The sequence below is a fragment of the Paralichthys olivaceus genome, chromosome 9, assembly GCF_024713975.1.
Source record: "Paralichthys olivaceus isolate ysfri-2021 chromosome 9, ASM2471397v2, whole genome shotgun sequence".
NCBI lineage: Eukaryota > Metazoa > Chordata > Actinopteri > Pleuronectiformes > Paralichthyidae > Paralichthys > Paralichthys olivaceus.
In genome coordinates, this window is record NC_091101.1 from 19,350,895 (window position 1) to 19,360,511 (window position 9,617).

At 39.3% G+C, this 9,617-nt stretch overlaps 1 long non-coding RNA gene across 1 annotated transcript in view; it reads right to left on the reverse strand.

Moving 5' to 3' along the window:
- Positions 1-7,665, reverse strand: part of LOC138411537 (uncharacterized) — a 155,443-nt gene extending 147,778 nt beyond the window's left edge. The window contains exon 1 of the long non-coding RNA XR_011244156.1: positions 7,216-7,665. This is a non-coding gene — a long non-coding RNA (uncharacterized lncRNA). The remainder of the gene's footprint in view (positions 1-7,215) is intronic.
- Between the last annotated feature and the right edge of the window lie 1,952 nt (positions 7,666-9,617).

Genomic DNA, 9,617 nt, shown 5'->3' on the forward strand with positions numbered 1-9,617 from the left:
TAATTGAGAGGCTGGAGTAATACACAATTGAAGTCTTTCATGGGTTTTTATGGATCTGAGGCTAATTAATGAAAAATAGAAGCTGCATTGTCTGCCATCAAATCCAATCCTTAATTCACCAGGGTCCCGATCACCCCTTCACTGGAGCCTAACATTTTAATCATCCTACCTCTGGAGCACAAGGCCAGTCCCCTAGTCGATTATTGCAATTCAATTTAGCATATTAATTATAGCCGCTGCCGAAGGGTATGGTCTTTCTGTTCGAGGTGAACCTGCCTATGTTTTCCTCTCCCAACATATTTGCTTATCTCTGGACTCGTCACGTATATATTGCATTGCTACTATGGGATATGATTCAGTACTTTACCTCCCTGCACCGCAGTCAATCAGTGTAAATGAATGGAAAGGTCTACTGAGGAGATCCCACGGTTAATCCTTCTATAAAGACTAATAAGATCAATGATGCCCCTCATGGGAGGTCAGGAGCTTCAAGGGATTCTTAGTGGTGTTCCAAATGGCCTTGAAGACCCTTGTGCGAGTCATTTCAAAAACTGTACAGGAAGCAGTCTGCGGTCAGCTGTCTTTTTGGCCTATTATAAAGAACTGCTCTGGTCAAGAGCCATTGGTGGAATGAAAAAGACTTCTGTGCTCATAGTAAAGATAGCAAGGTGAAGCAGAGCAAGTAAAAATTGATTCTTATACTGTAATGTACAATTGAAAGAGTGGCTTTTTAACGTATCATCTATCTATCTATCATCAATGATTCCAGAAATCTGTCTGTGCATGGATGGCAGTTCTTGAGTTCTATTCAATTCTTGATTGTCACACTTTGCATATTGTTATGGGCCAAAGGAACAAGCAGGTGCTGTCAATCACAACAAGTGATTCTCTAATTTGGGATTCTGCGTACTGAGCTTCACAGAACTTAAATTAATAAACAGGTGAACAGCTTTTTGCGCAGCAGCGGTGGTGCGGTTTCAGAGTTCTGCGGACTGAGTACCCGGTAGTATGGGCACTGAACTAGTTCCTTAAAGAAGGGAAATATTAGACATTTGTGTTTAAATAAGAATGACTACCTTATAAAATAGTTTTATTCCTGTGCATTGATAGCCTAAAACAATTTACATAACTTGTACGTTTCATGAATTAACAGTTAATGCTGTTCTTATCATTCAATAGCTGATAACCTGATTTATATACACTAGACTAATATGTTAATATGCTTAAAGGCAAGTTAAAGCTTTGCACATCACAATGCTGCAGTGTCAGTAATGTTAGGTGATGATGAAGTGAGTACCCCTTGTCTCTCCTTGCTTGGTTCAGAGGACTACCCCCCCTTGTTTCTGCTCTGCTGTCCCTAGACTCCTGGCATTCCTGGCCAGACCCCTGTCAAATCCCAGAGAGGAGGCAGATGGGCCCCACTTTTTATGTACTAATCAAGGAGGAATTTGCTCCCTCACAGACACGTCACCTCTGACCTATGTGTCTAGTCACATTCATTATTCATTCTCACTGAGGTGAGCTGCTGTAAAGGGTCTAGAGCAGAGTGGAGGATGAGCAGGTGAAGGGGAAGAGGATGCGGGCTGGAGGGATGAGAGCTTGTCGTGCTCCGCTCCAGCTGCCAGCTCATCTCAGTATTCGAGTGTCCCTCAGTCTTTCATACCGAGACAGGGGAGCCCATGTAATATTTGGGTCAAACCCAATTCATCCATGTTGTGCTTTTCTTGCCTTTTCAATCACACTCCTTACCTCCTTCATTTCTCTTTTCTGGCGACAACTGGGGACAAACCATCTGGACAGCAGAATGAGTAAGTAGCTGAGGAGACAGCAGTCCAGTCAGGGGACCCAGGGGTGGTTTAAAGGTCAGATGGAAGATAAATGTGAGTGGCTGAGCTATATTCAATATTAAAATGTGTTGTCTCACTAATTCCTAATTAAAACAGTCATAATGCCTATACTAAAGTATGCACTAGTTACAGCTATTGTTTCTGAAAATGAGAGAGAAGTTAAATTAGAATATTTCCTGATTTGCTGATCCTGTTTGTGTTTGTTAGATTGCTTTCAGTTGCCATATTGGCCTTGTACAAAATTACAAATGGCATTAACATGACATTTTATATTTGCAAATTAAAAAGTTTCTTTCTGACAAAAGTAAGTACTTATGTGAAAATTATCTTATCCTCTGCAATTTTTAGCTTTCCATGTTGTATGTTTGGTTGATTTGAAAGAAGAGAAACATCAACAGAGCCACTGGCACATTAAAAATTAGAAGATGGTACAGCATAAATTATTATCTGTTTTACATTCCGTATCTACACAGAAATTTACCAGTCACACTTCCTCATTTTTTCTTAGTGCTAAAAAAGATTATGCTTAATAGCAGACTATTTCTAAAAAAAATGTTTAGAACAATAATTTTTCAACTGAAAGCCAAAAGACCTATGACTCTTCAATCTAGAAGAAAACTGGCATCAATAAAAAATCCTTAATCTAACTTTTGTAGGTTGACTGGTTACACTTTGCAATATTTTCAAGGGAACTAATTCCAATTCACCCACATTCCTTCAATAAATTGAACAAAACAATTATTTTGTACATTTATCAATTTTGCAGATGCTTTCTTCCAAACTGACTTACAGTTGAGGGACAACATTACAGATTGAGTACAGTACAAGATTTTAAGTAAGTACTAAGTGCTAAATTTGTTTAATAAGAAAACTGAAGATCAAGTAAAGATGTACATTGAAGTAAGTGCAAATTAAGTATGCTAGGGTGTTAGAGGTGTTAGAAGAGGAGGTACTCTCATTAGAGATGGGTCTGAAAGAGGTTCTTGAAGATAGAGAAGGATGCTCCTGTTCTATTAGCATTTGGCAGCTTATTCCACCATTGAGGAACCACAAAGGAGAAGAGTGCCTTGAGTGCATGGATGGCAATTCCTGATGAAGCTCCTTAGAGAAATGACAGGAGTATATGTGAATATGATTTAGTTCAAGTAGATGGGTGTAGCCAGAGAAATTGCAGTAAAGGCAAGCATAAGGGACTTGACTTTGCTCTTGGCATCCATGGGTAGCCAGTGGAGGCTGATTAGCCGAGTGTGCCCTTTTTGGCTGATTGAAGACCAGAGGCACCGCTGCTTTCTGAACCACCAGCCTGTAGCATGCACTGGGTGGCAACTAGGTCAGGTAAGGCATGGTTTTCTTATTTTCTATTGTGCCAAGTGGCACATCTGGGAAAATAATGCAACATGATCAGATAAGTATAGCTGGCTATCATACGTGACTTTCAAGATTCAAGATATACAGTATATATGTGTGTGCATTCAGTTTAGAGCTTGTCATACTATGTCTTAATTGTCTTAAAGCAGAATATTGGAAAACATTTTACTTTGATTTTAGAGAGGCGCTATATTCCAAATAGTTCCTATCATTTCAAGCATGCAGTAAGAAACACTCATGTGCCTTGTAATGTCCTATTTGTCACACTATTATGTCATTACAGCCATGGCAATACCTATCTATGAGAACATCAATATACTTCTCATCAACAGGATGAGAGGAAGAGAAAAGGGTCTTGTGTGCATACAACACAAAGCAATAACTATCAGTCTGTTACTGAAATGCTCGAATGTAATAAGGTCAGCGAGTGCGAGAAAAATTTGATCACACTTTTCAAAGGCTAATTCCATATTACATTCATGTTAGCTCGCTAATCAATTTAGATTCACCCATCAAGCTTAGTCAGATCATTAGGAAGCAATTTTCATTTTGCTTGAGAGTCCATTAGTTGCTTGAGTAACATTGGACTCTAAATTGATGCGCTCAAATTGCATCTGGGCTGATTTCAGAACAATAACGAGCACAGAGAATCACATGCAAATGCATCATTACATCTAAAAACACATCGTCAGTGGCATCCCACTGATGGTGCAAAGCCATCTAGCAGTAACATCTTCAGAGTACCACCAACTTTGCCAGTCATCCCAAGTGCTTCTATTATTGAGGTGTTTATAGTGGCTCTTGGCATACTTGCTCCTACACATCTAGACAGAAATAGCAGCCCATACGCTCCACTGAGCATCGCAGGAAGTGACTTTCAGCTACCTTACACAAGGTGGGCAAATCAGTGGGGAGCAAGCCATTATGGCAGTGTTGTGGTTCATTTGAGTGCCATGCACTGTGCAAGAAAACATGATCTTTCCAAGTGGCCAGGGGATTCAGCACAGCAGGGTCGCTGGGGAGGAGTTGCCCCGTAAATTACAACTAATTACAGCTTCTATTGAGCTGAAATCCAGTCTGCTCATGCCCGCAATTCCACTAAGACGACACAGGAGGGATTTCACTCTTCCACACTTAAAGCTCACTATCCATAGGCAGCACTAAGAGACTTAGAAGCATTTAAATAAGCATCCTGACGTACTAATATGTGCTGTGTAGATAAATGTGTCGAAACAGTAAAACGGGTTCAAGTTAGGTCGTATATACAAAATATAATAATGTACTTTATAAGATATTGTTTATTTTATATCATAGATTTATATCAACATGATTAATCTCATATTACTAATAATATCATCAATGTTGTGTACAACATTAACTGGAAGTTAATTTCTTCTTTTTTTCCCCCAAAAATATTATAATTGTTAAAATACATTTTAAAACATTGGACAGTGTTTGTAGCTGTGATGCAAGTGTGATGCAAATCCCTTTGCCTAGGGTTAAAGAAAAAGGAAAGAGGAAGAAGAGGAAAAATCAGCATCTTAAGGTGCAGTGTCATTCCAAAAAGCTTTTTCTCATGTGCTGCTAGATTAGGGCCTTTCACTTTCCTCAACAAAAATAATTTAAAAAAATCACAAATTATCCAAACAAGACAAGCTATGAATCAAAGGATGCTAGCTTTGTAAATTCTGTTTGTGTAAAGGAACTCACAATAGAGATGAAACGCACAGGAAATATGCTTCCTCATAGGGAGCAATAGAAAAGGCATGAAATTATGGTGGCGGCTGAAAAGATAAAATTATGGAATATTAATAATCACAGGCTAAGGGTTTTTGTCCACTTTATGTGGAAGAGATGTGTTATATGACGAGAGTAAAATTAAGATTATAGGCAATTATTGGATTTCTTTCAAACCCCTAGTTGAAGTTAAGAGTGGTGATAATTCCTCTCAGCCCCCCAGCTTTTTTAAAGATTATCTCCATCGTTCATTCATCCTCTCCTCTCGCCCATGTTATGAAACAGAACAATTAATCACTCTGTTCACTCTCTACATAGCAACAGACTAAAGGGGAAAATAGTGGAGGTGGTAACTTTTGTGCCAGACACTGGGTTGTTGAATGTGAGTGTGATGCCCAATCTTCTCAGTGGTGGCAGACAGAGCACACATTAACACCTGTGAGACTGGTAAGCCACAGCTTTGGCAAAGCCTCTTAGCCCATCCCTGTGTCATCCATTTTATGTGGCACTGGGGTATTTCCACACTGCAGCCTCGCTGCTGCATTACAGGGGGGTGTATCCTCAGTGCCATGCCCTCTATAGAAAACACTTCTCCTTGTCTTGCTTTTAAATTAGTAAGACTTTCATAAATAAAGAGGGGAAACTTGGAGAGAAAGACATAATACAACTCCCATCTGCATGTGTACTCACATTACTGAACACAACATTTAACAATTCATGATGTATTTGTAAGTAGATGGCATAAATTGAATTACAAATTGAGATGCACTGGCACTTTAAATGCAAGCTGTTAAACTTACAAACTAAAAAAACAACAGCTCCTTCATTATATTTAGGAAGTCTATCAAGGAGAAGAAGATGTTGCTAGTTTGTTGACAATGTCCTGGTGCAATTAGCTGATAATGTTTGTGCTGTGAGTGACAGAATATCCAAAACACACAACCGGCAAACAGCCACCACACACTGGTTCGTACAGCCCCACACTGCTGGCAGCGCCACACTGCCCACAACATCACACCAATGTCCTTTCTCCAGCCTTAATGTCCCTGAAAAAACATTAATTGTTCCAAGAGAGTGGTGCTGGTCCTTGCCCTGCTAGAGGCCACTTGACACATGCCATGATGCTGCAGCATTTCCTGATGTGTGGTATAGTGGAGGAATAGTCCAAGACTGATTAGCATTTCACTAACTGTGACTACTCAGTGTCAAACAAATGTCTCCCCTATTACGCAAAACAAACCTGGAAAGGACATAGACACAGGACTCTATATGCTTCGGTTACTTAAACTCAACACAGGTTAGAATAAAGGGTTTTGGGGTTTGATTTTCTGCTTTGGAGGAAACTATCGATACCCTTCTAAAACACAAAGCTGCACAACATGGCAATATTCTCAGTTACTGTGCTGTATTTTCAAAAACTGACCCCAGACAACTCTTTTGAATAAAAGGGAAACAGTTCAGTGAATAGGGAGTTTTAAAGAATGTACAAAGTATAAATTAAACTTCTCTTAAATACATAAATTAGACCCTTTAAAAACACTGAGCTATGAACCTTTTTATACCCGACTGACCAGCGACAGGTACTGAGCTTCATTATGGCAACAACTTTCACAGGATCACTTACCGTTTGGCAAATTGTTCTCTCAGCAAAAGCATAAAATGCAATTAATCACTGCAGGGCTTTACATTGAGCTGAATCACAGAGCTTTTATTTTGAAGCTGTGAACTTGGGTCTGAAGATTATGTTGATTGCTTCACATCCCAAATGTATACACAAGCCGCACATGAACAGTAATAAAGCAAATTATGTTACAAAACATTGCCTATAAACCAGGTATGATGATCACAAAGTTTTCTAACTTCAATCTGCACCATAGACTAAAAACAAAGCTCTGCACACAATGTCCAGAACAGAAACACAATAAGTGACAGAATATTATACAACAGCTTGAGGAGGACTCACTAGTTACAAAGAATAAATCTGAAGAAGCCCCACAGCATTAACGCAGGCCAAGAGAAGCCGACAAGTTTAGAGAGGGACACTGCGCTAATATCATAAAACCTACATCCTCTTGAATTCCTTAAGCAAAATCCTTATTCCTCACTTCTTATCCTCAGGAAACACAAACACCAAAGCTTAGTTTATGATAACCACTGCGGTGGGCCCACACACACACACACACACTGCAATAAGAAAAGGGGCCTGTGTGATATCTGAAGCTTTATCCCCAGCAGAGGAAAGAAAAAGTGCAGTTTAACTCACAGTTAGAAGTTAGCCCTGGTCCTGGAGAAACAGCTTGTGGAACCAGGGATGAAACACACGGCAGAATAATCCTGGAACGATCCTGAGAAAGCACAGCGGTCCTCTCCGTTCAGTAATGGCCTCCTCTCAGATCAGTAATGGCCTCCTCTCACCTGGCACCACTTTTGCTAGCCCATGTTAGCATTAGCACAGTAGCAGTCAGTCACTGTGAACATTGTCCACAGCTACAACTCTTGTCTGTCCTCTGAATCACTGACAGACATTTGACCATGGAGTTCCTCTGTTTCTTGAACTCTGTCCTCATTGTGTCTCTTCACCTCCATGTTCTGCCTTCCTGCACTATTGATTTAGGCCCCGCCCACTCCGGTTCTCTTCCTTACATAAGGCCAATTAGCAAAGGTGAAACTTCTTCTTCTTCTTCTTCTTCTTCTTCTTCTTCTTCTTCTTGTTTTAAGGCCGTTGGCATCCAGCTTAATGGTGCATTACCACCACCTTCTTCTCTGGAGTGTGGATCAAAAAGACTTACATTCAACATCTCTAAATAATATTAATAAATACATTATTTTATTTATATTATTATTATGTATATTCTATTTACCTATTTAATCTTATAGAACATCTGTATGCCTTAAGAAAGTCAACAGCACACTTATCTGTGCTCACCATACTCCATATACTTAAATCAGCATGGATGGGACTAAAGACACATCAAACTCCACATAGTTTCCCCTCTGTTTTTATCATTGTGTTTAACAGTTTGTTTCAAGAATATTCAAAACAACATTATCTTTAATCACTAAATATTTACTATACACTTTATTTACTGCATTCATTTAACTCTTAGCTAACTAGTTTTTGGTGCATGTATTAAACCAAATTTACTTTCAGTTGAACACTTATTGATTCACTCACTTTTATTTGGATTTATTCAAGATTTAAGTTTCAAGAAGTTTTATTGTCATTCCAAAACATGAGGTGCATGAGAGGGAGCGAAACATATTGAAAATATTGACGTCACTATAATCTAAAATCTAAGCTAAAAACTAAAAAGTATGTGAATGTATTCCTTTTATTTTTACACCCTGATACACTTAAACCAACCCAAGAGCATAACCTAGATCAAATACTGACAAAACCTTAATCTAAGCTGTCAATTGATTAGGAACACAAACTGTAAAGGTGCTTTCAGACATATATACCCCAGATAATGTGTGAAAACACAAATTTCCTAGTCAGTTGCTGTCGGCACTCTCCAGAGTTTCTTCTGCCAGCTCCCAAAACTGTGGATAATGTCAGAGTGAGCCCAAAGAGGTCAACTTGGATAGAAAACAAGACTTGAGAGCTTTTGGTGATGAGGGTACACTGGTGTGCATGTGCTGTAAACAAAAACACGTGAGTGGCATTTCATCAATGACTGTGCATTCTTCCCTTTTTTCTATTTCTACATACTCCGCCAGATGTTATTTAGTATTTTTAGCGAGCCTCTACTTACCCCTATCTTATCTGAATTACATTTCTCTTTGCTGTGTCGTATTACAATCTGATAATGGAAGCGAACAATACACCCAGAGAGATCATTAAAGTTTCATCTTATTAGTCCAGTAGGGAAAAGTTTAGAATGCATGGAAATGGACATCATTACCGAGTACTACTTCCAGGGAAACACAATACTTCTTTTTTCTTCTGGCTGACATTAATGATTGGTTTCTCTGTCATGCCATGGCAGGCTTGTCAGATGCAGCTGCTATGGAGATGAGTTCCACCTCAGGCTAAATAATATTAATGGAATTCCCACAACACATACAGTAAATCTGTAAGTAACTATTTCTCCATCCATGAGTTTCTCAGTCATTTGCCTCTTCAGTGCTTCCCTCTGCAAATTAATAAAAGAAAAATGCATTCAGAATTACAATGTCCAGAAAAACCTGTGGTTGGATTTCAGCTTGACCTGTTAATAATGCCTACAAGTAGTTGTCCATTACCACACATTTATGTCATATTTACACACTTGACATAAAATAAAGTGATGTCTCCTTTGTGATGACACCTGTCAAAATGAATGTGGGAGGAGAGACAGCAGGTTTGAGGAAGAGTGGAGAGGAGGCGACAAATAGGAGATGATGGAGGGATGTCGTGGACGCATCAACGTGAGAGAATCTGCAGCATGAGGACACATAAACAAGCTGCACTGAGAGACTCACAGGGGAGGTGAAGCAGGCCACAGCTTATGCCAAGTCCCTGTTGCGTGGCTGCACAGAGGAGTGGAGGCTAAAAATGATCATTGCAATCATTAAATCAAATTGACAGGTGGCTGCAGTCAGGTAAATGTTGAATTCCGTCCAGTATCTGTGGGATTAAGGAGCAACGTGAATTCCTTGTCGGTAATTCTTCAAGACAAATAG